This window comes from Pseudorca crassidens, chromosome 7 (assembly GCF_039906515.1).
Source record: "Pseudorca crassidens isolate mPseCra1 chromosome 7, mPseCra1.hap1, whole genome shotgun sequence".
NCBI lineage: Eukaryota > Metazoa > Chordata > Mammalia > Artiodactyla > Delphinidae > Pseudorca > Pseudorca crassidens.
The window spans coordinates 76,189,999-76,216,849 of record NC_090302.1 but is presented as its reverse complement, the minus strand read 5'-3'; the positions used below and the strand labels follow the sequence as shown (position 1 = coordinate 76,216,849).

At 35.8% G+C, this 26,851-nt stretch overlaps 1 long non-coding RNA gene across 1 annotated transcript in view; it reads left to right on the top strand.

The window, feature by feature from the left end:
• The window catches only part of LOC137227087 (uncharacterized), an 891,048-nt gene that overhangs the window by 666,942 nt on the left and 197,255 nt on the right, over positions 1 to 26,851 (top strand). The window contains exon 4 of the long non-coding RNA XR_010944687.1: positions 17,493 to 17,578. This is a non-coding gene — a long non-coding RNA (uncharacterized lncRNA). The remainder of the gene's footprint in view (positions 1 to 17,492; positions 17,579 to 26,851) is intronic.

The following is a 26,851-nucleotide window of genomic DNA, read 5'->3' as shown; positions in this document are numbered from 1 at the left end:
TTTCTCTTTCTCTCTTCCTTTCTGTTTTACCCAATTAATCAGAAAAAAAAAAGTGTATCTCACTTTAATTTGCATTTCCGTGCTACCCACAAGGTGGTATATTTATTGGCAATTTGCTTTTCTTCTATGAATTTTCATGCATTCTAAGTCCATTACATTCTAAACATATAGGAAAATGGACAAAAGATACAGATTATAAAACAGAATATTTGCTATAAATTTCTAGTAAATAAGTTTATCAAGTATCAGTAAGATTATCAACTGTATGTAGGGTTTGGGTATGTATGTCTCTCAGGTATACCTCTTGCAAACAGGTTATAGGTAGACAGTTGGATTTTCTTTTTTCTGCCTTTCCTCCCCCACATTATTAGTCTCTGCCTTTTAATATGGAAAGTTTAAAAATTGACAATGACAGTATAGTGGTCACTGATATTTTTTGACTTACTTTTGGCACCTTAGCTTAGTTTTGTTTATTTGTTTTTTTATTGTTGTTGTTTGTTTTGTTGCTTGCTATGCTTTTAAAAATTTCTCTTTTCACCCTTGGCCTTGTTGGATTAATGGAGTGTCCTTTGCTCTGTTTCATTATTTTTATTGATTCACAGTTTATTCATCCTATTTCCACTCTTCAGTGGTGATGATTCTTAAGATTTTGCTAAACTTTGAAAAGTTTTATTTTTCTACCAACATCTGGAATTGATTAGTATCTATATCCACATTCAAACAGATCAAAAAACTCAAAATGCTTTCTCTTTTACCTGCCCCTGCCTTATCCTTAGTCTAAGTAAATAGTTCCTGATTGCTAACAAGTTGTGTGTGAGGTTTCAAGTATATTTTTATACAAGTATAATGATGAAAAATTTGCTCACCAGTGTTGCTTGTATCTTATGTATTTCTACATTCTGGAGTATAATTTTTTTTTCATTTTGATAGGGTATATCCTTAAAACGTATTTTTCTGTTGGTAAACAGAATATTATAAAATATCTTTAGTTTGCTGTACTACTTACATGTCATTTTGCTGGTTATGGGATCAAGGTTTTTAATGATATTTTCCTATCTTCTATCCTCCACTGCAACTTCTAAAATATCATAGAGTAATCTGATTCTCATTACTTTGAATATAACCTGGGTTTTTTGGTAGCTTTATATAATTTATTTCTGAAATATGGCCACATTTCTCCTTTTCTTATCTTTCTACATAGTACCCAGTGATCCCCTTTCCATTTGCAGTCATCATATTTTGTTCAATTTAGGGATCTTTTATTTCTTCTACTTTATTTAAAATTTTTTCTCCTCATCATCTCTATAATATTCCTCTGAAAATTCTATTAAATGAGTGTTGAAACATTCTTGCTGTTAACTCTTCTGTTTTACTTTTTATTTGTTTATTATTTTGTAGTACAGTTCTGAGGAAACATCTTGCCTCAGTCTTTCAACCAATTTAACTTCACTTTGTATCTAATCTTCTATTTGTTCATTTTGAAAATTTTAGCAATTATTTTTTTTCAATTTTCTTCAGAAATTATGTTTAAGAATGGTTTTTATGGGTATGATAGTATCTTTAATCTTTGGGGATTCTAATCAAAAGTATTGACGTTGGTTTTCCTCAAATGTCTGGGATTCATCTTTCTCCATCTATAGAGGAATGTGGGTTGTGATTATTGGGGTATCTGCTCAGTAATTAGAAAGGAGGACAGGATGTTTAATAAGGTGAGATATGTTGATAGTGGATTTTTGTGGTGTGGAGGCACCAAAATTTACTTCAATCTATGAGTTGCCTGAGGCACAATTCTGCTTCTTCAATCCTAGCTCCAGTTCTAGTAGTCTTCCAAGTCAAACACCCACATGATTACTCTACTCAGGGTTTCATTCTGGAACTGAAAGACTGAGGATGATGAAAGAACAAAACAGGAAGAAGAGCAATGGCTCCTGTGTGGTTAGAATTGGAGAGACTATATGCCACTTAAGGGGAAATGCAATACCAAGAAAAGTCTCTGGTATCACAGTTTATCTTCAAGTTTGCAATTATTTACATTTACTGTCAGTAAATTGAAGTTTCTAGAAGGTGACATACTTTATGTCACCCCTGTGGCTATGCAACTAAAGCACCCAGTAGGGACAAACAGGAAGTTATGCACTATTCTCTGACCAGTCTAGAAAGGTTGCATGAAAGAGATAGGATTGTAGGGGAGAGATCTTTTACAAGCATCTGTGGAAATGCCCTGACCATAAAGTGATGGCTCCTCAAGTGAGAATGAGGTGAAAGAATGCCATTTGTTTAACAACTAATATGGCCATATATCGATACTATGCTAGGTGCTTGTATGTATGTCATACCATTTAATTTTCAGAAATGTACACTCATCACTTTACATTTGAAGAAAATCAGGATTAATAAATTTAAGTAATTTACCCAAAGTCATTCATCTGGTAAATGATAAGTCTCTGTTTAAACCTGTTAATGTCAAAATAAAATAGAGATAATTGTTCCCAGGCATTTGAATTGAACTCATTGCAGTAGGAGAAGAAATTTGCCTCTTACTTTTTATGAGCAAAAGCTAAGGGAAACATATTGATCATTGACTGCTGGCTTTCCCAAGAGCTATTATCATCCAGGACTTTATCAGGTACATCCATATATACATATTGAAGAATAAGAGGTGAAAATGATGTTCAAAATCCTCAGGTAAGACTGATTGAGATCTTCTTTCTACTTCTCAATTCTGCATGTTCTACACTGAGTGCTTTTGAAAACAGGCAAACCATCTGTCTTTGACACCAAGGCTAGGGAATGGCATTCTCAATTCCTCCTCTGCATTTCCAGCTGACCTCCTATTTTTTCCCTATGACTTAGAAAAAAGGTGACAATTATAGCAGCTGTGAAATGTTGGAGACGAACAGGTTCTCTTTAGGATATGGATAAATGAACCAAAGGTTACTTTCTTGTGAAAGGTACACGCAAACGTTGTGGATATAGGTTAAGTTAATGTAGGTTGGTCTTCTTTCTGAAATTTAAAGATCAAAAAACCCCACAAAACTCCATAAGTCTTTGAGTAAAAAAATGAGTCCTGGGGTCCTTGAGTATTTCCCAATGTTTACCTTAATCTTTACCCGACAGATTAGTATTCTTTTTATCCTGTCATTGTCATATACACGTATACTTTTATATCTCCCATGTACTAGACACCTACTGAAAAGGTTAGCCTAAATATCTATTAATATTCATTCTAAATTGAATGCTCTATGAATTTATAATTTTAGGATTTAATAGATTTGTGGTATATATGTTGAGTGATTTTTCAAATAAGTCACATATAAACTATTTATATTAATAACTTTACTTTGAAATAGCTAGAGAATTCTTAGAGAGGGGGTAGAGAGTAGATACTACATTTACCAATATAGCTCCAAAAATTTATTATTGTGTCTTCATTAGATGACTTTGGAATGCTTAGCTGGATGCTTACCCAATATCCACCCTCACTTGACTCCAATATTGATTTTGGAAGCAGTTTGTCAGCTATAATATTTTTCCCTGGGTCCCTCACATTGAAAGGTGACCATGTGTTGCATTATGTTGAAAGAAATGTAGTTGGAAATACTAACAGAGGGATCTTCTTCATGACCAAAAAGGCAATGCCTCATTAAATAGAAGCCCTTTGCCCTTCTTGCTCTGATAATTCCGTTTCTGGCTATCTGGCTATCTGGAAGTATGGATCGTTGCCTGGAAATATGATAGGATAAAGACTATAAACTAAGGACTATGGATCCTTAGAAAAGGGAACTCTTGTGTCCTTAAAGACATACATTTTTTTTTAAAGACATACATTTTATTTTTTCATAAATTTATAAATTTATTTATTTATTTATGTCTGCATTGGGTCTATTGCTGTGAGTGGGCTTTCTCTAGTTGTGGCAAGCAGGGGCTACTCTTTGTGTGGTGCGTGGGCTTCTCATTGTGGTGACTTCTCTTTTTGCGGAGCACAGGCTTCAGTAGTTGCGGCACATGGGCTCAGTAGTTGTGGCGCATGGGCTTAATTGCTCTACAGCGTGTGGGATCTTCCCGGACCAGGCCTCAAACCCATGTCCTCTGCATTGGCAGGTGGATTCTTAACCACTGCACCACCAGGGAAGTCCCACCTGGGAAGCTTTTAAAACACACATTTCTAATTCACCCACCTTTAATTAATCAGAATTTCTTGGAGTGTAGAATGGAAAATTTGCTTTCTAATAAGCTCTTAAGCTGATTCTTGTACCGCCAGTTAGAAGCAGCTTATGGTCTGTATTTGAGAATAGCTGCCTCAAGATTTCTAAGCCTGAGTATTGTTTTCTTTTCTTAAATTCCTGCAACATCAGCTTGTCTTACCCTTATGTTATAATGGGACATGAGTGTTACTTGTTCCCTTGGGTCTGCTATGTGGAATCTTTTACCATCTAACTGGGATGGGATTTGAAAATAGCATACCTCTTTCACCATTGTACCAATCTGGAACTTTGCTGACTACTTTGATGCTGTTAGAAGACTAAATTCAGTACTCCCTTGCTTGTTGATTTCATTAATGTTCATTATCTTGCCTTATTTGTGAATATTAGTGGTATGGGAGGAATTCGGTCAATCCAAAAATGGCCAAACATAGTGGCCCAGTTACCCTGTTTCTCTATGGGATTCTTGAGAGAGCTGAACAGACAAAGGACAGAAAAGTATATTCCACTTTATTACCAACTTTAAAGAGAAAAGTGTACTCCACTTCATTACCAACTTTGGGTCCAGACACAAGAGGAACTCTCAGCGGATGACCGAGTAACCCTCTAACATGCTCTCTAGAATAGTTTAATTGTCCATTTCCTCTGTAAAACACACTTGCTAATGCCCTGAGCACAGCCAGACCTCACTCTCTAACACACACAAGCACTTCTGCTGCCACCAAGAGTCTGTTATGTCTGCTTTGTTTGTTCAAAAACCTTAGATGTTAGCTGTTCTTATTACCGATGTTGCATAATTTACATAAACTTTCTATAAATTAGTGAAATGTGTATGGGGCAAAACTCTGATTATTAAAACTAAGTTGAATGCTTTGAAAAACCACATAAATGCAACTTATTTTTTATTTCCTGGTCCTTTCACTGAAGACATGGCTTTGTTCAATATACTCTGCAAGGAGAGCCATCAAAGGGTGAATTAAGGCAGAATGAGGAATATAATATGTGCTCAAAATAGTTCTAAATTTTTGTTCATAGTCCATCCCTTAAACTAGAATTTTTAAATATTCTTCAATTTACTCATCCTTTTAGTCCATGAAACGCACTAGTGTAAGTAGAACATTTAACTCAGATATTCCGTATCTTTACATTGAACTTGATCACCAAGGCTTAGAGAGGGAGAGTTCTTTTACCAGAACCCCTCCCCAGAAATTCTGGATATCACTACATATCTTTAAATTCTCTTCTTGATGATTTCTCAAGATTCTAGAGGCACTCCCAAACATTTGTCAAATTAAAAAAAACCACAAGAACCTTAAGAATCCATACTGACTGTACTTCACATCCTCACATCCCATGCAGCTTTTCACTACTCAAAACCATCCCCTTGGAAAAGGTAGAAAAAAAATTTATCCTAATAAACTGACTCTCATTTGGTTTGATAGAAAAGAGTATGTACACGTACAAATTCGATGTCTGCAGGGCCGTACTTAAGAGTATACTTTGGAGCCGTTAAGTAGGAGTAATTGGTTTTGGGTTTTTTTTTCTCTGCTTTATGTTGTTTTTTAATCTATACACTATGGGTCATATTAATAACTGAGAACCCTCATCAAATAGCCAACCTTTATTGACTGAGAGCATCTTGGTAAATTAAGCTGAAAAAATATTCCTTCATTCCCCTCCATAATTAATGAGTTTGGGTTAATGACTGCAGCAGCAGTATTTAACATTTATGCCACATCAGCAATAAATTAGGATCAAGCCTGAATGCAGCTCACTGCACTCCCTGACTTGAGTTGTCACAGGACGGAGAAGATTAAGACTTACGCTGCAGCTTGTATTAATCTTTCTGGTGGGTATATTATGGATGTTTGTATGCACTTTACTCAATCTTCCACTGGGCAATTTGCTTTTTCCCACACATTTTATGTGGGTTGAGAGGAGCAGAGGGTGTTTCATGGGAGTATTGATTATATTGAATTAGGTCTCATAAGTTTGGCTTTCAAATACGTTTAGACAAATTTCCTTAAAAATTTCAGTTTAAGAATTATCATGCATATGACCCAAACTCTATTTAGTGACTTCTAAAATAATCATATAAGGCTTGTTGAAATAGGATCAACTTATGCTAAAACACATTACCTGTATTCCAGAAATACTATAATGTATTCGCCCAAATTGCAGTGGTGGAAGGAACATACAAAAAAAAAATTTATCAAAAGATTCCAACGTTCTATGTACTCTTAGAAGATAGCCTGCTTCAGGAAAGGCACAGAGGATGAAACAAAGCTAGTTCCCTGCAACAAAGGGACCAGTGTCTGTCTCCACGATAACGTCTGCTGGGTTAGTGAGCAACTTTAACTTTGTCTGGGCTTTCTTCCAATAGGAAGGTATAGGTTTCCAGCATATACCTTCCTCTTACACTGACTTGATGTCACCTTCCTCTGGAACTGCTCCTGCCTCCTCTGCTTGGCACTGAGCATGTTGAATTGTTTCTCTGTATGTCTCAACTAAGTCTGTACCCTCAGTACCCAGAATATTAGCACCTTCCAAAAGGGAGTCTGGCTTTATATTTCAACTCCTCAGGGAATGACTATAAACTCTGTCTCCAGCCCACTGATTATGATTTTATATTATTATTTTTATTCTTTTAAAAATTCCACTAAGCGTTTTGTTCCTTGGAACTTGGTGTTGGTTTCATGAGTTAAAGGAGAGTCAGCACAAGATATCTTTGTGAGGTTAAAGGAGTATTTGGTTGGAGGCCTCGTATCACCAGCACACTGTTCAGTATAAAAGGAGAAAATCTTTTCTTGCATGAGGGAATACCCTTTGAAAACAGAAATCTAGGTAACAGGAAACAATACGACACACACACATGTGTACACATGAGAAGGCACATGCATGCCTATGTATCTATATATATTTTCTTTGGGGGAGAGAAAGGGTTGGAGGAAGTTTCCAGGGATAATTTCTTGATTGTGATAAATGTATCTTTTCTCCAAGTGACACAAAGCAATCCTAGATTTTATGAAACTCAATTACTTGGTAAGTAATTACTGAGCACCTATTATTTTGCATCAGCCAGTTGTGACACAATAATTTCCAGACACTCTCATTCTGATAATGGGTCTACATATGCTTAAGTGTAAGAAATTGGTGCACAGAATCTTTTACTTGTCTCCATTGTGCCTGTTTTCATCAAGAAAATGATTGGGCTGAAGAACAGCTAGTGCTACCTTCAAGGAGATTGTTGGAAGAAGTTAGCAACAAGACCCAACAGTTCAATTCTGCTGGATCCCTAATCAGGCATCAGAAGGGTATCCTTAAATTGATGTCTGTCCAGACACACTGGAATTGATTCTGAAGGCTCGTGCCTTTGCTCCTATCACAAAATTGATCATTAAGAGCTGTGTCACTTGGCCCCATGATTAAAGTCATGAAATGTCTGTTTCACCAGTTGGAGAGGGTGCCAAAAACAAAAAGCAGTAGCCGAGATTTTAGAATCACCCCCTCCAAAACCAGTTGACAACAAGTTCATTTATTTTTAAATATATATCTCCTGAGTACACACACGCACGCACATGTACATATGTATGTCAAACCCCAAAAGTAGATATCAGGTCCCCTCTTGTTTTCACGTCTTCTGATATTTTTACTTATGACACTGCACACACCCCATAGGAATTGTAAAACCTCACGGTTGATTGTTATATCTTGTTAACTAAGCAGGGTGGGATGTTGTGTGCACCAGGAGCTGCTAAGATCCTCTGTTTATATTTGGATCCTTATCCAGTGATTCTGTGTTTCAGAGTTATTGTGTGCAGTTGCTGCATAATTTCTAGATCAATGGAGGGCTCTTTAAAAGCTTGATCACTCTGACTAGTTTGTAGATACTCCTTTCTCCCAGCTCATCAACTGCCCTGTCTCCTTCCATCTCCTTCATGAAGGCCTTTCCATCTTATTAGGCCCTGTTGATCCTTCTGTCCTCTGAATTCCATTATTGTTTATTGTCATCAACATTTGACACTCATATTTTTACTGCTTTAAATGTAGTATCTTTTTGTTTGTTTGTTTTGGTTTTTTTTGTGTGTGTGTGGTACGCGGGCCTCTCACTGTTGTGGCCTCTCCCGTTGCGGAGCACAGGCTCCAGATGCGCAGGCTCAGCGGCCATGGCTCACGGGCCCAGCCGCTCCGCGGCATGTGAGATCTTCCTGGACCGGGGCACGAACCCGTGTCCCCTGCATCGGCAGGCGGACTCCCAACCACTGCGCCACCAGGGAAGCCCTAAATGTAGTATCTTTAAATGTAGTAACTAGACTGTAAGTTCTTCAAGGGAAAGAGCTGCAATTATATTCCTTTGTACCATCCATATTGTCAAGCACTGTGATATGCTCACGTACCCACAAAGGTAAGTTGCTAGGTGAAACAACAAATGAATATGTAAATAGTAATACGGCGGAACTGGCAAAACATTTTCTCAGATCTTATGGAAGATGAAACTATTTACAGCTGGGCTAAATTATAAACAAAGACATGACTGCTGACAAACAAGAAGTTTTGAAACATTGAAATCTCTCACCAGGACAAATTATAGTTTACATAGAATCTTAGAGATATCTAGTTCATTTGATGATTGTATTAGGGTTCTCTAGAGAAACAGAACCAGTAAGATATATATATATATATATATAGACAGAGAGAGAGAGAGAGAGAGATTTATTACAAGGAATTGTTTCATACAATTATGGCAGCTAGAAGTCTCAAGAGCTGGTTTCTGCAAGCTGCGAGACCAAAGAAAACCAGTGGTGTAATTCAGTCTGGGTCTGAAGGCCTGAAAGCCAGGAGTGTCAAGGGTAGGGAAAGATCTATGTCCCATCTCAAGCAATTAGGCAGAAAGGGCTGAATTCTTTCTCCAACTTTTTTTTTCTATTCAGGCCCTCAACAGATATGGTGATGTCCACTTGCATCAAAGAAGGCAAACCACTTTACTAGGTCCACCAATTCAAATGCTAATTTCACCAGAAATACCCTCACAGACACGCCTAAAAATAATGGTTAGCCAAACATCTGGGCACCTCGTGATCTAGTCAAATTGACAGACAAAAATCACTATTACAGTACTGAAGAAACTGAAAACCATGTATGTTAGTGACTTGCCTGAGGTTACTTAGCTGGCTAAGGAGAGTCATGACCCAGGTCCTTCCTCTGACAAAGAGTCCAAAATTTTGGAGGTTTAGCAGACAATATAGACAACTGAGTGTTGCCTGTGGGTTGCAAACAAAACACTACAGACAACATTCTCTCAGATACTACTCTGCAACACCACTAAGCTTAGAGTTGAATTTTTGATCCATTAATATTCTAACGGTCAGTTCTTTGTCTACTTTTGTGAAGTGGAAGTTTTCTTTAAGTTTAGGTCTCATCACTCTTCACAGATGAGAGAAATTTCCCAGTATTCTCTGGGCATTCAGTTTCTGCTAGAAGCTTCAGAAAAGTCATAGGATGTTCAAGATATTTTAAAAGGAGACATTGACAAATGGAAGTGCATCCAAAAGAAAGTGACCAGACTGGTGAAATGTCTGGAAACATGTCATGTGAGGAATGTGTCTGTCATTTTATGTTCAGGAAAGTGATGATGTTGAGTCGGAAAGATGCTCCATGTCCCTGCAGGGCAATGATAACTTCCTTCAATTATTCGAAGAGCTGCCATGTGGAACTAGGATTCTATATTTTCTGAATATCTAGAGGGCAAAATTTGGACCAATGTGTGACAGATACAAGGAGGCTGGTTTCCACGGCATGTAAACATTCTTATCCAATAGTTTGAGTTGTTGTTTCAGCTCCTTTTTCATACCATTGGAGCTGCACTGGGGACCCTTGTCAACAAAAGCCAGTATCCCCATATTGAATGGGAGATAGCCTGGATGGCCCGAGTTACTTACGACTTCAAGATGGGGTGATTATCTGTCACTAAGCTGTAACCAAATAATGACAACCAAACCTCATTCAGCAATTCTCGCTCACCTGACACAGGTGAAGAGCATTTTGGGAAAGATGATGCAGTTAGAAGCCACTGCTGACACCAGAGCCCCTGATTAATTGTCAGGCTGTAGATAGAACGTAGCCTGTTATCCCGAGGTGTTCGCTTCAATTCTACCTAACTCACCAGTGTGTGAAGCTTTTCCTACGATGGTGAAACAATATACCTCTTTAGGAGGCTGTCTGTATTGATCTACATGAAGGAAGTAGAATGTATTTAAAATAAATCTTTGTAGATCAACAGTAGATATTGAGTGGCTTATATAAAACAAGTGTAATTTAATGAACTACAGCTTTGAAAGTGTTAGAAAATGGATCAAACTGTAAAATGTGCCAGAGGTTTTAAAATAAAGTCATGTTTCATTGTAGCTGAAATAATGTTCACTGTGAGGCAACATGTATGATAGGAATATTCTTTCACTTCTCACCTTCATTAGAATAGAAAGTACATATTTAACAGTTATGTTGAGGTTTGAATGTGACTCAAACTACCATTCTAGTTATAGTTTGTCTTTTATCTTTTTTTTTAATTTCACTAAAGCAGCAGTCAAAGCGCATATTTAGGTTTAATACAGATTTCATTGACCACACAAGTTCATGTTGGAACTCATTTTATTAGACCCTGCACTCAATACAAAACATCAGTTACAGAGGGTCACGCTGCATCTTTCTAGCTGTCACACCAATATCTTGCTGAGTGCCATCTGCAATGTCTCAGGTTCTTTATTTATACTGGAACTCATTTAGTTTGATCTGAGAGCTATTTCCAAAATGCCTTCAGTACACATAAAAACACTTTATCAACAGTTAGTCCATTGCTTTGGAAATAGGAATAGCAGTAAGGTTCTCTATGGTAGTGGGTATCTAGATAAATGATGATGATAGGTTTAAGGAGAAACAATATTAATTCTAAGAAAAGTTGTTTTATATTAAATGAATCTACCTGTCCTAAACTTGTGTAGCTCAAAGGAGATTTGGACACTTGGCAACTCTTAGGTTTTGAAACGCAAAGCCAATGTTGGAAGCTGGTTAATTCTTCGTATGTAATGTATCTGTAATGTAGGAAGCTACCACCAGATGAGAGAATTATCTTGGCAGAGCTCCATAAGCTAGGTAAAAATCTTTCTTAAACTGTGCTTAAATGATCTTTATAACCTCTGATGGGCCTGCACTCTCAGTCCACACTTCATTATCTTTTCAGGTTAAAAAAGACGTAAGTCTGTATTTAGAGAAAGGAAAATAAAGTATTCCAAAAAGTGGTTAATGATGCAGTTTGGATGACAGAGAAGTTGTTTGTGGCTGTGGACTCAAGGTAGAAGATTCAACCCTGGTTTCCACTATTTTTTAGCTTAACTAAAGACTTAGGGTAGTTACAACATCTCTGTGTTTCAGTAGTCTCACTTCACAGATTTACTTTAAGAATGAAATTACTCACAGTGATGAAGATCTTTGCAGTTTGCAATGCACATCTGCATTATGCATTTGCAGAAATGAGTCTGAAAAGGTGAATTAAAGACAGTTGAAGTCTTCAGGCCCAGACTAAGGAGTTAGAAATTGGCTTCATTCTCCCGCTTTATTCTGTAGAGAAAGGGAAGCCTTAGAAATGTTTTGAAAAAGGATTGATAAGTTTCTAGCTTTGATTTAGAGAATTTAATCTGGTGAAATTGGTGAAGGACTTGGTTTAGGAAAAAGGGCCAAGACCATTGTCCAGGCAGTTCACTCAGCTAAGAATCGGGTGCAGTAATAGAGGCGAGGTAGCAATATCCTTTCTTTCTTCAGGAAAGTCCATCTACCCTCTTTCAAATTTTAGATTATAGAAGAACGTCAAGGCCTGACATAGGAGTTTGGATATTAAAAAATAAATAAATAAAATTAAACTAATGTAAGAATACTGGATGGAAAGCATGGAAGCATTTTAGGAGCAGTGAATAGAAAAGAGGCTGAAATCTAAGAAGCCAGTTAGGAAGTGGTCAAATACCTTAATATGAACCCAGGGGTATTAAAATTCTCAGATTCTTCCTCCTAGCAATACTTTCTCCTTCAGTTTTGACCCACCCCACCCCAAGTATACACTTCTATATACAATGTGTTTTTCTTCTTTGCTCCTGTCTGAAATTTATCTAAACTATTGTCATTTTTACCCCTGTACTTGGGTCTTGCACCAGGAATTTCCTGAACAATTCCACAACTACTTTCAAAAAGAATAACTTCTGAATGATTGATTTGGGAACATAATCAGAAACGAGATGCTTTATATTACGGAGGCATTTACATGCTTCTTTACAAAGAAGTTGAAGAAAGCATTTGAAGATGCAGGCAAAGAAGATGAGAGGTTGGCTCTCAGAAGTAGTGAAGAAAATGAAAACTGGCCAGTTCTTGTTAAACTTCTTTTAGAAAGGAGCCATCTTAATGTATTGGACAGAAACTATGCCTTTTCTGTGTTGTTAGAAGTTTTTGATTTGGTATTGAATCTAAGTGCAACCATTATAACCTACAATGATTATAATATCAACTCTTTGGAAATTTAAGTGAACCTCACATGAAATCATAGCAGTACATAATCTATCAAACTAGATGAGAATAATTTATTATTAGGGTTGAAATTCTGTTTTGGAAGTGCTCCTATTTAAAGTTTTCCCAAAATGCAATAGTCATAATCCCCCAAAATTCCCTTATATGGATATATGTGTGTGTGTGTGTGTGCGTGCCTGTGTGTGTGTAGGTATATGATTCCAATAGGTAAGACATGCTTCAGTAATGGCACTCATAATGAGAGAAATGGTGATTGTAGGTATAACCAATGGTGTCTGTTTCTTTAATGGAATTTGGAGACATGCTTATGAAATATATTGCTATTTGGAAATTAGCTAAAAAGGTCACAAATAAGCATATCCTTATTATATTGGTGCACAACTGTTAAAAATTTATTTCTTTCAATATCTAGTTATTTTTCTTCCATCCTTTCAACAGTGATAAAACTCATGCTTTCAGAAAGGTCATCATCGGTAATAAAGTAATATTTAGCAATGAAATAATCTTTTGCTAAGTTTTGGAAATAAGGACTAGAATCAGTATTCTGTAAAGTTTATAATGACTTTTCCTGTGCTCCTGCACATAGTTCTTATTTTAACATATATTCTTTTAGTAAAGCATGTAATATAAAGGTTGAGTCCTATGTTTTCTCTTGCAATATTATTGGCTGCCTGAAATATTTTCCATTAAGGAAGATATTTAATTGATTCTTCAAAAAATATTAATTTTCACCTTATTATAAAAATAAGGTATAACATACTTAAATTTGAATCTCAGTTTTGCCACTTTTAGGCCATATAATCTTGAATTAATTTATCTGCCTCAAAAACTCAACATATTAATAGATTATTTTTTAATGAGGATTATATGAATTAATACATGCAAAACATTAATATAGTATGTGACCATTAGTAAATACCTAAAAACTATAACTATTATTATTAACATTAATGGATAAATTTATTAATTAAATGAGATATCACATTTTTATATGAAATTACATAAACACACATACTTAGCATGGTGTTGTAGGACTTAACAAATGGTAGTTAAAATCTGTAAGGTAAAAGTCATTGGAAATATAGAAAAAAGTGAGGAAGAAAGCAAAAGTTACCTAAAATCCTATTAGCCAGTGACAAAAAGTCACTATTTTATTTATTTTGTTATGTATTGTTAAATTCAAGGGAGTCTACACTAGGTGACATCAAGATAAACACTTATTTTCAAAGCAAGGGAAATCTTTATTCATAATTATTGGTAAATTACAAAAAAAAATAAGAGTAGATGTATGTAAGGTTTGCTAAATGCTTACTTAGTATTGTTGATCTCACAGTAATGGCACTTTTTTGAAAAAGGGAAATGTAAGTTTAAAACCCTCTATTAGTTATAGTTATAATATTTTTGCACATGGAAAGCACACACACACACGCACACAATATGAATTTTGAATCATCTGGAACTATAATCTGAATTCTTGATACCCAATATGTGGTCAGTAGATCAGCACCATCAGCATAACCTAAGCCTGTGATAAATACAGACTTGTGAGCTTCCCTGGTGGCGCAGTGGTTGAGAGTCCGCCTGCCGATGCAGGGGACACGGGTTCGTGCCCTGGTCCGGGAGGATCCCACATGACGCGGAGCGGCTGGGTCCGTGAGCCATGGCCGCTGAACCTGCGCGTCTGGAGCCTGTGCTCCGCGGCGGGAGAGGCCACAACAGTGAGAGGCCCGCGTACCGCAAAAAAAAAAAACTGACTCGTGAGTCTTGCCCTAGACCCACCAAATCAAAAATCTGAGGTTTGATTAATGTGCATATAGATACCATGTAACTCATATTCACTTTAAATTTGAAAAGCAATGTTTTAAAACATAATAATAATATTGATAATGATAATAATAATAATACAGAAACAAAGCTTATTGGGTTTATGTATTTTAGCAGAATGATTCAGATAGAAAAATACTCTGCTAGTGAAACCAATAAAATCTTTATATGTCATGTTTTGTGTGAATAAAACCAAAGTGTATGCCCTGTAATAATATTAGTGCCTCATTGTGTACAAGCTTACTTCAGTGCTGTTTGAGAGTTACTGGTTTCTCTTTTTGGCTTGTTTTTGATCAGAGCTACAGATAGGACACAAATAATTTACAAGTCTCTAAATATTTAACCCTGGCCTGTGCATACTTATAAAATTTATGCTCAAATCCAAAATTAATAGTATATGTAATATCAGTATTCCCCACAGAATGCCACACTGAGAGAGTTACAGTTGGGAACCTTTCAGAAAATAACTAATGGATACATTTGTGGTCTTCAGTATGATTCTTGTTAAGAAAAAATATATAAATAAATCTATTTTTCATAATAGAAATTGTTTTAATATCTAAAAAGAGCAAGCATATATACATGAATGAGTATGAGGAAAATCATTTTTTCTGTGGTTTTGTATTTCCTGTTTCTTTAAATGCAAGATTTCTTCCTTTTGGGAATGAATAAATATAAGGAAGAATAATTAGTTTGAATATACTTTAACAGTATTATTCATTCATCCATACATTTATTAATCAGAAATATTTAGGAGCTACTTATTAGTAGCTAGATTCCTGTTCACATGAATCCCACATCCAGTGAAGAAGAGAGATAATAGACAAATAAATTTAAATTATGATTATAGGTTGTGATGGGAATGAAGACACTTTGTGATATCAAGTGTCACTTGATACCCCAAACCCACTTTGGGGTTTATCATCAAAACTACTTTGGGGGGGCTTCCCTGGTGGCACAGTGGGTGAGAGTCTGCCTGCCGATGCAGGGGGCACGGGATCGTACCCCACAGTGAGAGGCCTGCGTACCACAAAAAAAAAAAAAAAAAAAAACTACTTTGGGGTTTATCAAGTGGGATAAACCTCTTTGAGAAAGTGGCTTTTGAACTTGAGGCATGAAAAGGATCCAGTTGCAGAGCATTCTACGCTTGATTTCCTGAAAAATAATGTCCTTAGGTGCTGAAGACCATGGCTTATTAGTAGAAGAGTATGTGAGAGCCCAATAAAAAGTGAAGGAGAACTGTGTAAGGTAATATTTGAGAGGTAGGCTGTAGTCAGTTCGTGTCAGGGCTTGTAGGTAACAATAAGAAAATTGGATTTCAATCAGTGCAATAGAAAGCCAATGAAGAATTTTAAGCAGAGTAGTAAAATGATGAATAATGCTATCAAAAGTCTACCCTGGCCAGAGTATAAACAATGGATTATAGAATGGGTCAAGAGGAGGATCAGTGAGAATAGGTAGAAAGCTTTTGCTGTCCTCTAGGTAACAGATGATGGTGGCTTCAGCTGATGAAAGAAGAGAGCTGTATGGATTTAGCTGTATTTAGGGTGCATAATTATCATGGGAAAGGAATTTATTAAGGAGGATCCCTATGTTTCTGGCTTGAGTACAAAGCAGATGTCTCAATTTCCTAAGCAGTGGGGGAAGACCTAGGTAGGTACATCAGGAAAATCAAGAGTTCTAGTTTGGATTAAGTTTGGAAGGTAGTAGATACCTTGGCAATTAACAGAATAGGTTCTGGAAAAGGTTCAAATCCTACTTTATTGGTTATTAGTAGTGGTGGTTTAATAATTTACTAAAAGTGAGACTTGGTTTTCTCATCTTTAAAAAAGAGGGAGGTTAATAATACCTACCTTATAGGGCTATTGTAAATATTAAGTTAGATATTTCCTCTAAAATGATAAGAACAGTTCCTGATACATTGTAAGCAACAAAATAATAATCACTATTATGATATGATATGACTATTATTATTGGTCACACAAGTGGCAATGTCAAAGAGGCAATCTGGTATAAAAGTATGATGTGTGAAGGAAAGCGATTGACATTAATTATTTTAAGAAAGCATTTCACCTCATTACACCTTTTTGAGTTAATATTCTATCCTAGAATAGTATTTACTGTTTTTTGTCAACTTATCTTTCTCTCCTTTATCCTTCTCTCTTTTTATGGATTGCAGAGGGTTGAGTAGAGTTGGGAAGTAGCATAAGAAGAGTCGTTAGGACAATGGAAAACACATTCTAATTCTAAAAAGAGTATTTTATTTCCCTTTTTCAACTTTACAGTTACTCCAAAAGTAAATTCAAACTTTGAATTCATCGAATTTAAATTTTCCTGTATAAATAGATAATAATTATTTTTGATAATAGATTTTCAGGTTCATCCAATAATTTTTAAATACTGAAGCTACAAGGAATAATCTGTGTCTTGCATGTCGACTTCATTGTCAATTTTAACCTTTAAATGTCAGGTTTATTGGCACGGCAAAAATATTTTCTCCTTCAGATTTATTTTCTTCTTCTCTGCAAACAGCTACATTACAACAAAATACCATTTTGCCTTCCAGAGTGGAAGATTGAAAATCTTCAAATATATGAATGTATTTGAACATGAGTTTCATTCTTTCATCTGTTTAACAACAAAAAAGAAAGAATTTAATGAGTCCCTAGGTGATAGATACTTTGTCATATTCTAAGAATTCCAAGATAAAACATGACAATATACTTGCTTTCAAGATGCAAAACCCCAAACATGTGAAGAAGTTTAATCCCTATTTTGTTTCTTTTAAAGCTTTATAAATCATGCTATGTAAATTTGAATTATTATTGTTCTGGTCATTAATATATGGAAATTCTTCTAGAAGTAAATATCATTTTTCTTTTTACATTTTTTTGGCAGCAGTCAAATAGGGTTATGAGAAGAGGTTCAGAGCAGAACACTGAAAGTGGCCACCACCAGCATGAGGATACCAACAAGTCAAATTGGTAAGTGAAAAGATGATTCATGGGTATCTCTTTTATGCGTTATTAAATCTGTTGATGCTGTTTCTCACACAAAAAATCTTCATAGCTTATAAATAAAAATGAGAATGTTTCTAAAATGTAGCCTATAAAATGTATTCTCATTACTTAGAATACCTTAGGGAGGTGGTATTAGGTGGAAAAAGTCTCCAATTCTGCTATAGACAGACAGGGATTTAAAGTAGCTATGTGACTTTGTGAAGTTGCTTAATTCTTTCATTCATACTTTCCTAATTTAAAAATGGAGATTATGGTAGTTACCTAGTTATATTTTCCTAAGAATTAAGTAAGAAATTGCATATGAACAACCGAACATTTCCTTAGCAAAGAAAAAGCTAAAAGCTAAATGTTATGACTAATATTTATTGAATACATTCCACGTGCCAAGTACTAAATACTTTACTGCATTATTTTATTGAATACTCACAACAACCTTTAAAGATAGACGCTATTAATATTCTCATTTTACAGATGGAGAAACAGTGCTATTAAAAGATACGTGGCCTGCCTTAAGTCACAAATTGCTCCCTGAGACAATTGTTAGGATGCAGTTCTGTCTGATGCCAGAGTTTCTGTTCTTGTATTTACTCATAAAGCCAACAAACATTTATTGGGTATCTAGTAAATGCCAACCTTCTTTTAGCTGAGCTGCCATGCTATTTCCCAAATGATTTTTACTTGGACTATAACAACCATATACTTATATGAAGTCTTATAGCTTACAAATAATTTATGAATAAGTAATTTTGTTTAGTATTCACATAATCTCTATGAAAGACAAAGTAGGGACCATTGCTCATATCTTTACAGATGGAGAAATTGAGGTCCCAACAGGTTAACTGATCTACTGGATATAGCTCAGTGCTTCTCAGACCCTGTGGTTAAGGGTCAGTTTACTGTTAATTCATTTTAATCCATTACAGACTGAATGCTTTTATAAAATTGCTAAAAGTTAATTGCTAGAGAAATGAAACGATTAAAAGGTAGACACAAAATATACAAGTCCACATATTTATTATTGTCATTATCTTACAGATATATAATCACCCTAATAAATGTCTATAAAAGTTTCTAATGCTTATTCTCCATTTCCATACTCCTCATGGTGCAGACCAATTAGCATGTGCAGACTGACACTAGCCTGTAAACCAGACAGTAAATCATAGCGTCAGTAGAGCTAATATGAGGCAAATCAATCCTAGACCTTCCATCTTCTAGCCCAGGTCTTTTTATATTGCTCCATACTGCCTCAACATACAGCCAGAAGCCTGTTTTATAATCTAAGAGACAAAAAGATCAAATTCCAAATTGTTCACATGCAACCGTTGCAAGAAAACTGACAATGATAAAACATCTTAAAAGAGCTATATGAAAGAATTGACATGAAAAAAAGTGAAAAAAAAAGTTGAAAGTTTATAGGAATGATTTATTTTAAATTTATTTATAAGAAACCAAGACTTTAGGGCTTCCCTGGTGGCGCAGTGGTTGAGAGTCCGCCTGCCGATGCAGGGCACGTGGGTTCGTGCCCTGGTCCGGGAGGATCCCACGTGCTGCGGAGCGGCTGGGCCTGTGAGCCATGGCCGCTGAGCCTGCGCGTCTGGAGCCTGTGCTTCGCGGCGGGAGGGGCCCCGGCGGTGAGAGGCCCACGTACCGCAAAAAAAAAAAAAACGAAACCAAGACTTTAAAATTTTGATGTGTGATATATTGCTGATTTTCTCATGATACGTTTTTTTCTCCCTCTTCTTTTTTCATTATGTTTATCCTTTGAAAAGAGAAGTTAAATTGTATTTAGAAGGCTGGGCTTTGTCATTTCCTGAGCAGTGTATAGACCTTGTATAATTCTAAGAGATAAAAGTGGGTCTTGACCAGCTATGAAATGAAAATGAACTCATCTCCCCACTATACTGAAAAAGCCTGAAAATAAATGTAACTCGTTTATTTCAAAAAATACCAAAGAAAATTACAGCACTTTGGGGGCAAAGTAAAATGAACACTGAGTCAGCAATGAAAAGTCACTTTGTAAGACAGTTTTGTGGCTTTCTCAGTTCTACTGAAATGGATCCAAATATTTACATGTGCTATGTTATTAATGACTATTTTGCCATCAGTGTCAAAGTCATATGGCACAGATGTTCAGGAGTGACTTTTGGTTGTGAGTAAATATTAGAGGAAGATTGAATTTTCCTCCAAATGAGGCTGGTGGGATGGTTTTTTAATCCTAGTTTACGATGTCAGAAATAGTTGTTTTTTGGAAGTTCTACCATCTTAACTGTGCTTGATGCAGCTTAAAATGACTATAAGGGCATAGAGAAAGATGAAAATTTATGACAAAATTCAAAACTGAGACTTTCTGCCAATCTATTATTAGCTTCTGGGAAGACTCCACATTGCTAAATTGAAATTCACAGTCTGGAGTAGAACAAACCCATGGCCTTAAATAATATAGAGAGACTCTGTGTTCCTCACTTACTTTCTGCCCGCTGATTCAGAGATTCAAGATTTGTATGACTCAGAAAGCTAAGCAGCCATTGGTACCTCCCTTCAATCAATGCCTTTATATCAATATCCATTTGAGGATTATCTTTCCTGCTCCCTCTGAAAAGGCTAGAAAGAAAGGAAGGTCTTAGGGGAATACATTGTAACCAAGGAGAAAGATAGTCCCTATAGGTGACGATAGTACTGTGTGTGTGTGTGTGTGTGTGTGTGTGTGTGTGTGTTGTTAAACTCTATCATATCATCACAGAACCACAGAGTGTGGAGAGAAGGTGGCCCACCAACATTCTAGCAGACGTCTTTTATTTGAATGTCCGATACCAATTGGAATTTAGGCCTGAGATTGTTCACAGTTTACTCTTCAACTGTGAAGCTTAGAGTCTTTCTACTAAAAACCATGTTATCAGTAGGACCAAGGGCTAAGGGTCAGTCTTATGACTTGTCTGTTGAAAAATACCACCCTTCATTAGATTTTATCACATTCTCAAATCTAGAAGCAAACAATAGCAACAACACAATCAAAGTCAAACAGGATCTGGATAATGATTACTTTGACATGGGAAAGGAAAGTCTCAGAGGTAAATCATATGTAGGTCAATGAGTTAATACAAAACACAGAAAAATATCTTAGAAAGTTGTTTTTTAGCCTTAACACATTCATCGATTAACTTAGAAATATAAGGCATTAAGATTGAAAAAGTTGAAATGCAAAGGATCGAAAGGAAACAGAAAATGTAATAGAAGAATTAAATCTGCCTTTGAAGGCAACAGCTAATATAATCAGATTTGTGGAAAGCAGATTGAAGGCGCCTTCTCATTGTAGAATGCAGCAGGCAAGGACAATGATGAAAATTATGAGAGAAAAAAATGACCAATAGGGCAAACAAATCAAATATGTAGGTAATTATTCATGAAAAAAGAGAAAAAGAATAAATAAAAAAGAAGCCCTAATCAAAGAATCACAAGGGAAAAAAGTCTTGCTCAAGAAAAAAAATGAAAAGCACTTTTTATCACTCTAGAATTTACTCGCTAAGATCTGAGATTCTTTTTTTGGATTGTGTGGGAATTTCCTACTTTTTTAAAGTTAGGAAAATTTAGTGGTAAATCAATATGAAAGATTATTTTGGCTCTGGTAGTTTTTTTTTTTCTTTCTTTTTTTAATGCTTCATGCTTCTACACTATAGAAGCTTGGTTTACTCAGATTTTCTTATTTTCCTTAAACAATTTTGATAATTTCTATTAACAGAAAAATTATCAGTGCTAAGTAAGTGTCCATGTATGAATATACATATAGAAAAAAAGACTTGAAGTATATGCACTAGTGGAATAATTAACTGATTTTTATTTTTCTATTTTAATCTCATCTGTGTTATCTGACATAATATATATATATCATATATAATATATAATTGATTCATTAAAGATTTTTGTTGAAATATGCTTAATAACAGTGCACAAATAATAAGTGAACAACTCAATAAATTATCACAAAATCCACAAACATGTGTATTAACCATTCAAATTAGGAAACAGAGCATAACCAATATAATTGAAGGTGCTCTTTTTCTTCCTAAGTCACAAATCCAAACCCTCCATAAGGTAACAAGTTTCCTAAATTCAAATACTGTTAATTATTTCAACTTTTTCTGAGTTTTATATAAATGGAATAATAGAATATGTATTAATACTTGTTTTTTTGTGTGTGGCCTCTTGTTCTCAATATTACTTATGTGAGACTTCTATGTGTAATAGTAACTTACCTTTCAATGTGATATACTATTTTATCATGGCTACTTTGTGGCTCTTACTTTCTTATACTTGTCTTTTGGGGCATGTATGTGCACATTTCTGTTGGATATGCAATTAATTATATGTTTCTTATATGTTCACTTTTAGTAGGTACTGCTACTTTCCCAAACTGGTTGTGCTAATTTACATTCCCACTGGCAGAGTGTAAGAGTTGTAGTTGCTTCACATCTTTACCAACACTTGGCAATTATCAGGGATTTTAATTTTAGCAGTCTGGTGGGTGTGTTATAGTATCTCATTATGGTTTTAATTAACATTTCCATGATGTCTGAGAAGGGTGGTATTGCTATCTCAGATCAACAATTCCCTAGGTACCCCAAAATTAAAAGGCAAGTAGAAATTTAGAGGAAGTATTAAGAAAGGTGGTAACTTTATTAAGCTACAATGAATGAACATTCAGTCTAAAGGATTCTAAAATTCCACTTTACATTAGACAATGAAAAATTGTATAAAAGCATGTCATTAAATATATGCAAGCCTGGCAATCTCATCCAAATTAAAAATTCAGCTTATCAAGAGATTGACCAAGATGGCAGAGTAGAAAGACCCTGAGCTCACTTTTTCTCATGAGCACACCAAAACCGCAACTATTTTCAGAACAACCATCAATAAAAAAAGGCCAGGTCTTCCCTGGTGGTGCAGTGGTTGAGAGTCCGCCTGCCGATGCAGGGGACACGGGTTCGTGCCCCGGTCCAGGAAGATCCCACATGCCGCGGAGCAGCTGGGCCCGTGAGTCATGGCCGCTGAGCCTGTGCGTCCGGAGCCTGTGCTCCGCAACAGGAGAGGCCACAACAGTGAGAGGCCCGCGTACCACAAAAAATAATAATAATAAAAATAAAAAAAGTTTTTAAAAATTAAAAAGGCCAGAACCTACCAGAAAAGATCTACTTTTTTTTTTTAACATCTTTATTGGAGTAAAATTGCTTTACAGTGCTGTGTTACTTTCTGCTTTATAACAAAGTGAATCAGCTATACATATACATATATCCCTATCTCCTCTCTCTTGCGTCTCCCTCCCAACCTCCCTATCCCAGCCTTCTAGGTGGTCACAAAGCACCGAGCTGATCTCCCTGTGCTATGTGACTGCTTCCCACTATCTATTTTACATTTGGTAGTATTTATAAGTCCATGCCACTCTCTCACTTCGTCCCAGCTTACCCTTCCCCCTCCTCGTGTCCTCAAGTCCATTCTCTATGTCTGCGTCTTTATTCCTGTCCTGACCCTAGGTTTTTCGGAACCAATTTTTTTTTGGATTCCATATATATGGGTTAGCATACAGTATTTGTTTTTCTCTTTCTGACTTACTTCACTCTGTATGACAGACTCTAGGTCCATCCACCTCACTGCAAATAACTCAATTTCGTTTCTTTTTATGGCTGAGTAGTATTCCATTGTATATATGTGCCACATCTTCTTTATCCATTCATCTGATGATGGTTACTTAGGTTGCTTCCATGTCCTGGCTATTGTAAATAGTGCTGCAATGAACATTGTGGTACATGACCCTTTTGGAATTATGGTTTTCTCAGGGTATATGCCCAGTAGTGGGATTGTTGGGTCGTATGGTAGTTCTATTTTTAGTTTTTTAAGGAACATCCATACTGTTCTCCATACTGTTCTCATTCATACTGTTCTAGTGGCTGTATCAATTCACACTCCCACCAACAGTGCAAGAAGGTTCCCTTTTCTCCATACCCTCTCCAGCATTGATTGGTTGTACATTTTTTGATGATGGCCATTCTGACTAGTGTGAGGTGGTACCTCATTGTAGTTTTGATTTACATTTCTCTAATGATTAGTGACGTTGAGCATCCTTTCATGTGTTTGTCGTCAATCTGTATATCTTCTTTGGAGAAATGTCTGTTTAGGATTTCTGCCCATTTTTGGATTGGGTTGTTTGTTTTTTTGATATAGAGTTGCATGAGCTGCTTGTAAATTTTGGAGGTAAATCCTCTGTCAGTTGCTTCATTTGCAAATATTTTCTCCCATGCTGAGGGTTGTCTTTTCGTCTTGTTTATGGTTTCCTTTGCTGTGCAAAAGCTTTGAAGTTTCATTAGGTCCCATTTGTTTATTTTTGCTTTTATTTCCCTTTCTCTAGGAGGTGGGTCAAAAAGGATCTTGCTGTGATTTATGTCATAGAGTGTTCTGCCTATGTTTTCCTCTAAGAGTTTTATAGTGTCTGGCCTTACATTTAGATCTTTAATCCATTTTGAGTTTATTTTTGTGTATGGTGTTCGGGAGTGTTCTAATTTCATTCTTTAACATGTAGCTGTCCAGTTTTCCCAGCACCACTTACTGAAGAGGCTGTCTTTTCTCCACTGTATATTCTTTCTTCATTTATCAAAAAGGGTGACCATATGTGCATGGGTTTATCTCTGTTCTTGTGAAATTACCATACTGTCTTGATTACTGTAGCTTTGTAGTATAATCTGAAGTCAGGGAGCTTGATTCCTCCAGCTCCGTTTTCTTCCTCAAGATTGCTTTGGCTATTTGGAGTCTTTTGTGTTTTCATACAAATTGTGAAATTTTTTGTTCTAGTTCTGTGAAAAATGCCATTGCTAGTGTGATAGGGATTGCACTGAATCTGTATATTGCTTTGGGTAGTAGAGTCATTTTCACAATGTTGATTCTTCCAATCCAAGAACATGGTATATCTCTCCATCTGTTTGTATGATCTTTAATCTCTTTCATCAGTGCCTTATATTTTTTTGACTACAGGTCTATTACCTATTTGGTAGGTTTCTTCCTAAGTATTTTATTCTTTTTGTTGCAATGGTAAATGGGAGTGTTTCTTTAATTTCACTTTCAGACTTTCTATCATTAGTGTATAGGAATGCAGGAGGTTTCTGTGCATTAATTTTGTATCCTTTTACTTTACCAAATTCATTGATTAGCTCTAGTAGTTTTCCGGTAGCATCTTTAGGATTCTATAGTATCTTTAGGATCTATAGTATCATGTCATCTGCAAACAGTGACAGCTTTACTTCTTCTTTTCCAATTTGGATTCCTTTTATTTCTTTTTCTTCTCTGACTGCTATGGTGAAAACTTCCAAATCTCCATTGAATAAGAGTGGTGAGAGTGGACAACCTTGTATTGTTCCTGATCTTAGAGGAAATGGTTTCAGTTTTTCACCACTGAGAACAATGTTGGCTATGGGTTTGTCATATATGGCCTTTATTATGTTGAGGTAAGATCTCTCTATGCCTACTTTCTGGAGGGTTTTTATCATAAATGGGTGTTGAATTTTGTCAAAAGCTTTTTCTGCATCTATTGAAATGATCATATGCTTTTTCTTCTTCATTTTTTAATATGGTTTATCACATTGATTGATTTGCATATATTGAAGAATCCTTACAGTCCTGGGATAAACCCCACTTGATCATGGTGTATGATCCTTTTCATATGCTGTTGGATTCTGTTAGCTAGTATTTTGTTGAGGATTTTTGCATCTATGCTCATCAGTGATATTGGCCTGTAGTTTTCTTTCTTTGTGACATCTTTGTCTGGTTTTGGTGTCAGGGTGATGGTGGCCTTGTAGAATGAGTTTGGGAGTGTTTCTCCCTCTGCTGTATCTTGGAAGAATTTGAGATGGATAGGTGTTTGCTCCTCTCTAAATGTTTGACAGAATTTGCCTGTGAAGCCAACTGGTCCTGGGCTTTTGTTTGTTGGAAGGTTTTTAATTACAGTCCCAATTTCAGTGCTTGTGATTGGTCTGTTTATATTTTCTATTTCTTCGTGGTTCAGTCTCAGAAGGTTGTGCTTTTCTAAGAATTTGTCCATTTCTTCCAGGTTGCCCATTTTATTGGCATAGGGTTGCTTGTAGTAATCTCTCATGATCCTTTGTATTTCTGCAGTGTCAGTTGTTACTTCTCCTTTTTCATTTCTAATTCTCTTGAGTTGGGTCTTCTTTTTTTTCCTGATGAGACTGGCTAATGGTTTATCAATTTTGTTTACCTTCTCAAAGAACTGCTTTTTGGTTTTATTGATCTTTGCTATCGTTTCCTTCATTTCTTTTTCATTTATTTCTGATCTGATCTTTATGATTTCTTTCCATCTGCTAACTTTGGGTTTTTTTTGTTCTTCTTTCTCTAATTGCTTTAGGTATAAGGTTAGGTTGTTTATTTGAGATGTTTCTTGTTTCTTGAGGTAGGATTGTATTGCTATAGCCTTCCATCTTAGAACTGCTTTTGCTGCATCCCATAGGTTTTTGGTTGTCATGTTTTCATTGTCATTTATTTCTAGGTATTTTTTGATTTCCTCTTTGATTTCTTCAGTGATCTCTTGGTTATTAAGTATTGTATTGTTTAGCCTCCGTGTGTTTGTATATTTTACAGATTTTTTCCTATAATTTGTATCTAGTCTCATAGCATTGTGGTCAAAAAAGATACTTGATACAATTTCAATTTTCTTAAATTTACCAAGGCTTGATTTGTGACCCAAGATATGATCTATCCTGGAGAATGTTCCATGAGCACATGTGAAGAAAGTGTATTCTGTTGTTTTTGGATGGAATGTCCTATAAATATCAATTAAGTGCATCTTGTTTAATGTATCTTTTACAGCTGTGTTTCCTTATTTACATTCCTTTTGTATGATCTGTCCATTGGTGAAAGTGGGGCATTAAAGTCCCCTACTATGATTGTGTTACTGTTGATTTCCCCTTTTATGGCTGTTAGCATTTGCCCTATGTATTGAGGTGCTCCTATGTCTGGTGCATAAATATTTACAATTGTTATATCTTCTTCTTGGATTGATCCCTTGATCATTATGTAGTGTCCTTCTTTGTCTTTAATAGTCTTTATTTTAATGTCTATTTTGTCTGATATGAGAATTGCTGCTCCAGCTTTCTTTTTTTTTTTTTTTTTTTTTTTTTTTTGCGGTATGTGGGCCTCTCACTGTTGCGGCCTCTCCTGTTGCGGAGCACAGGCTCCGGA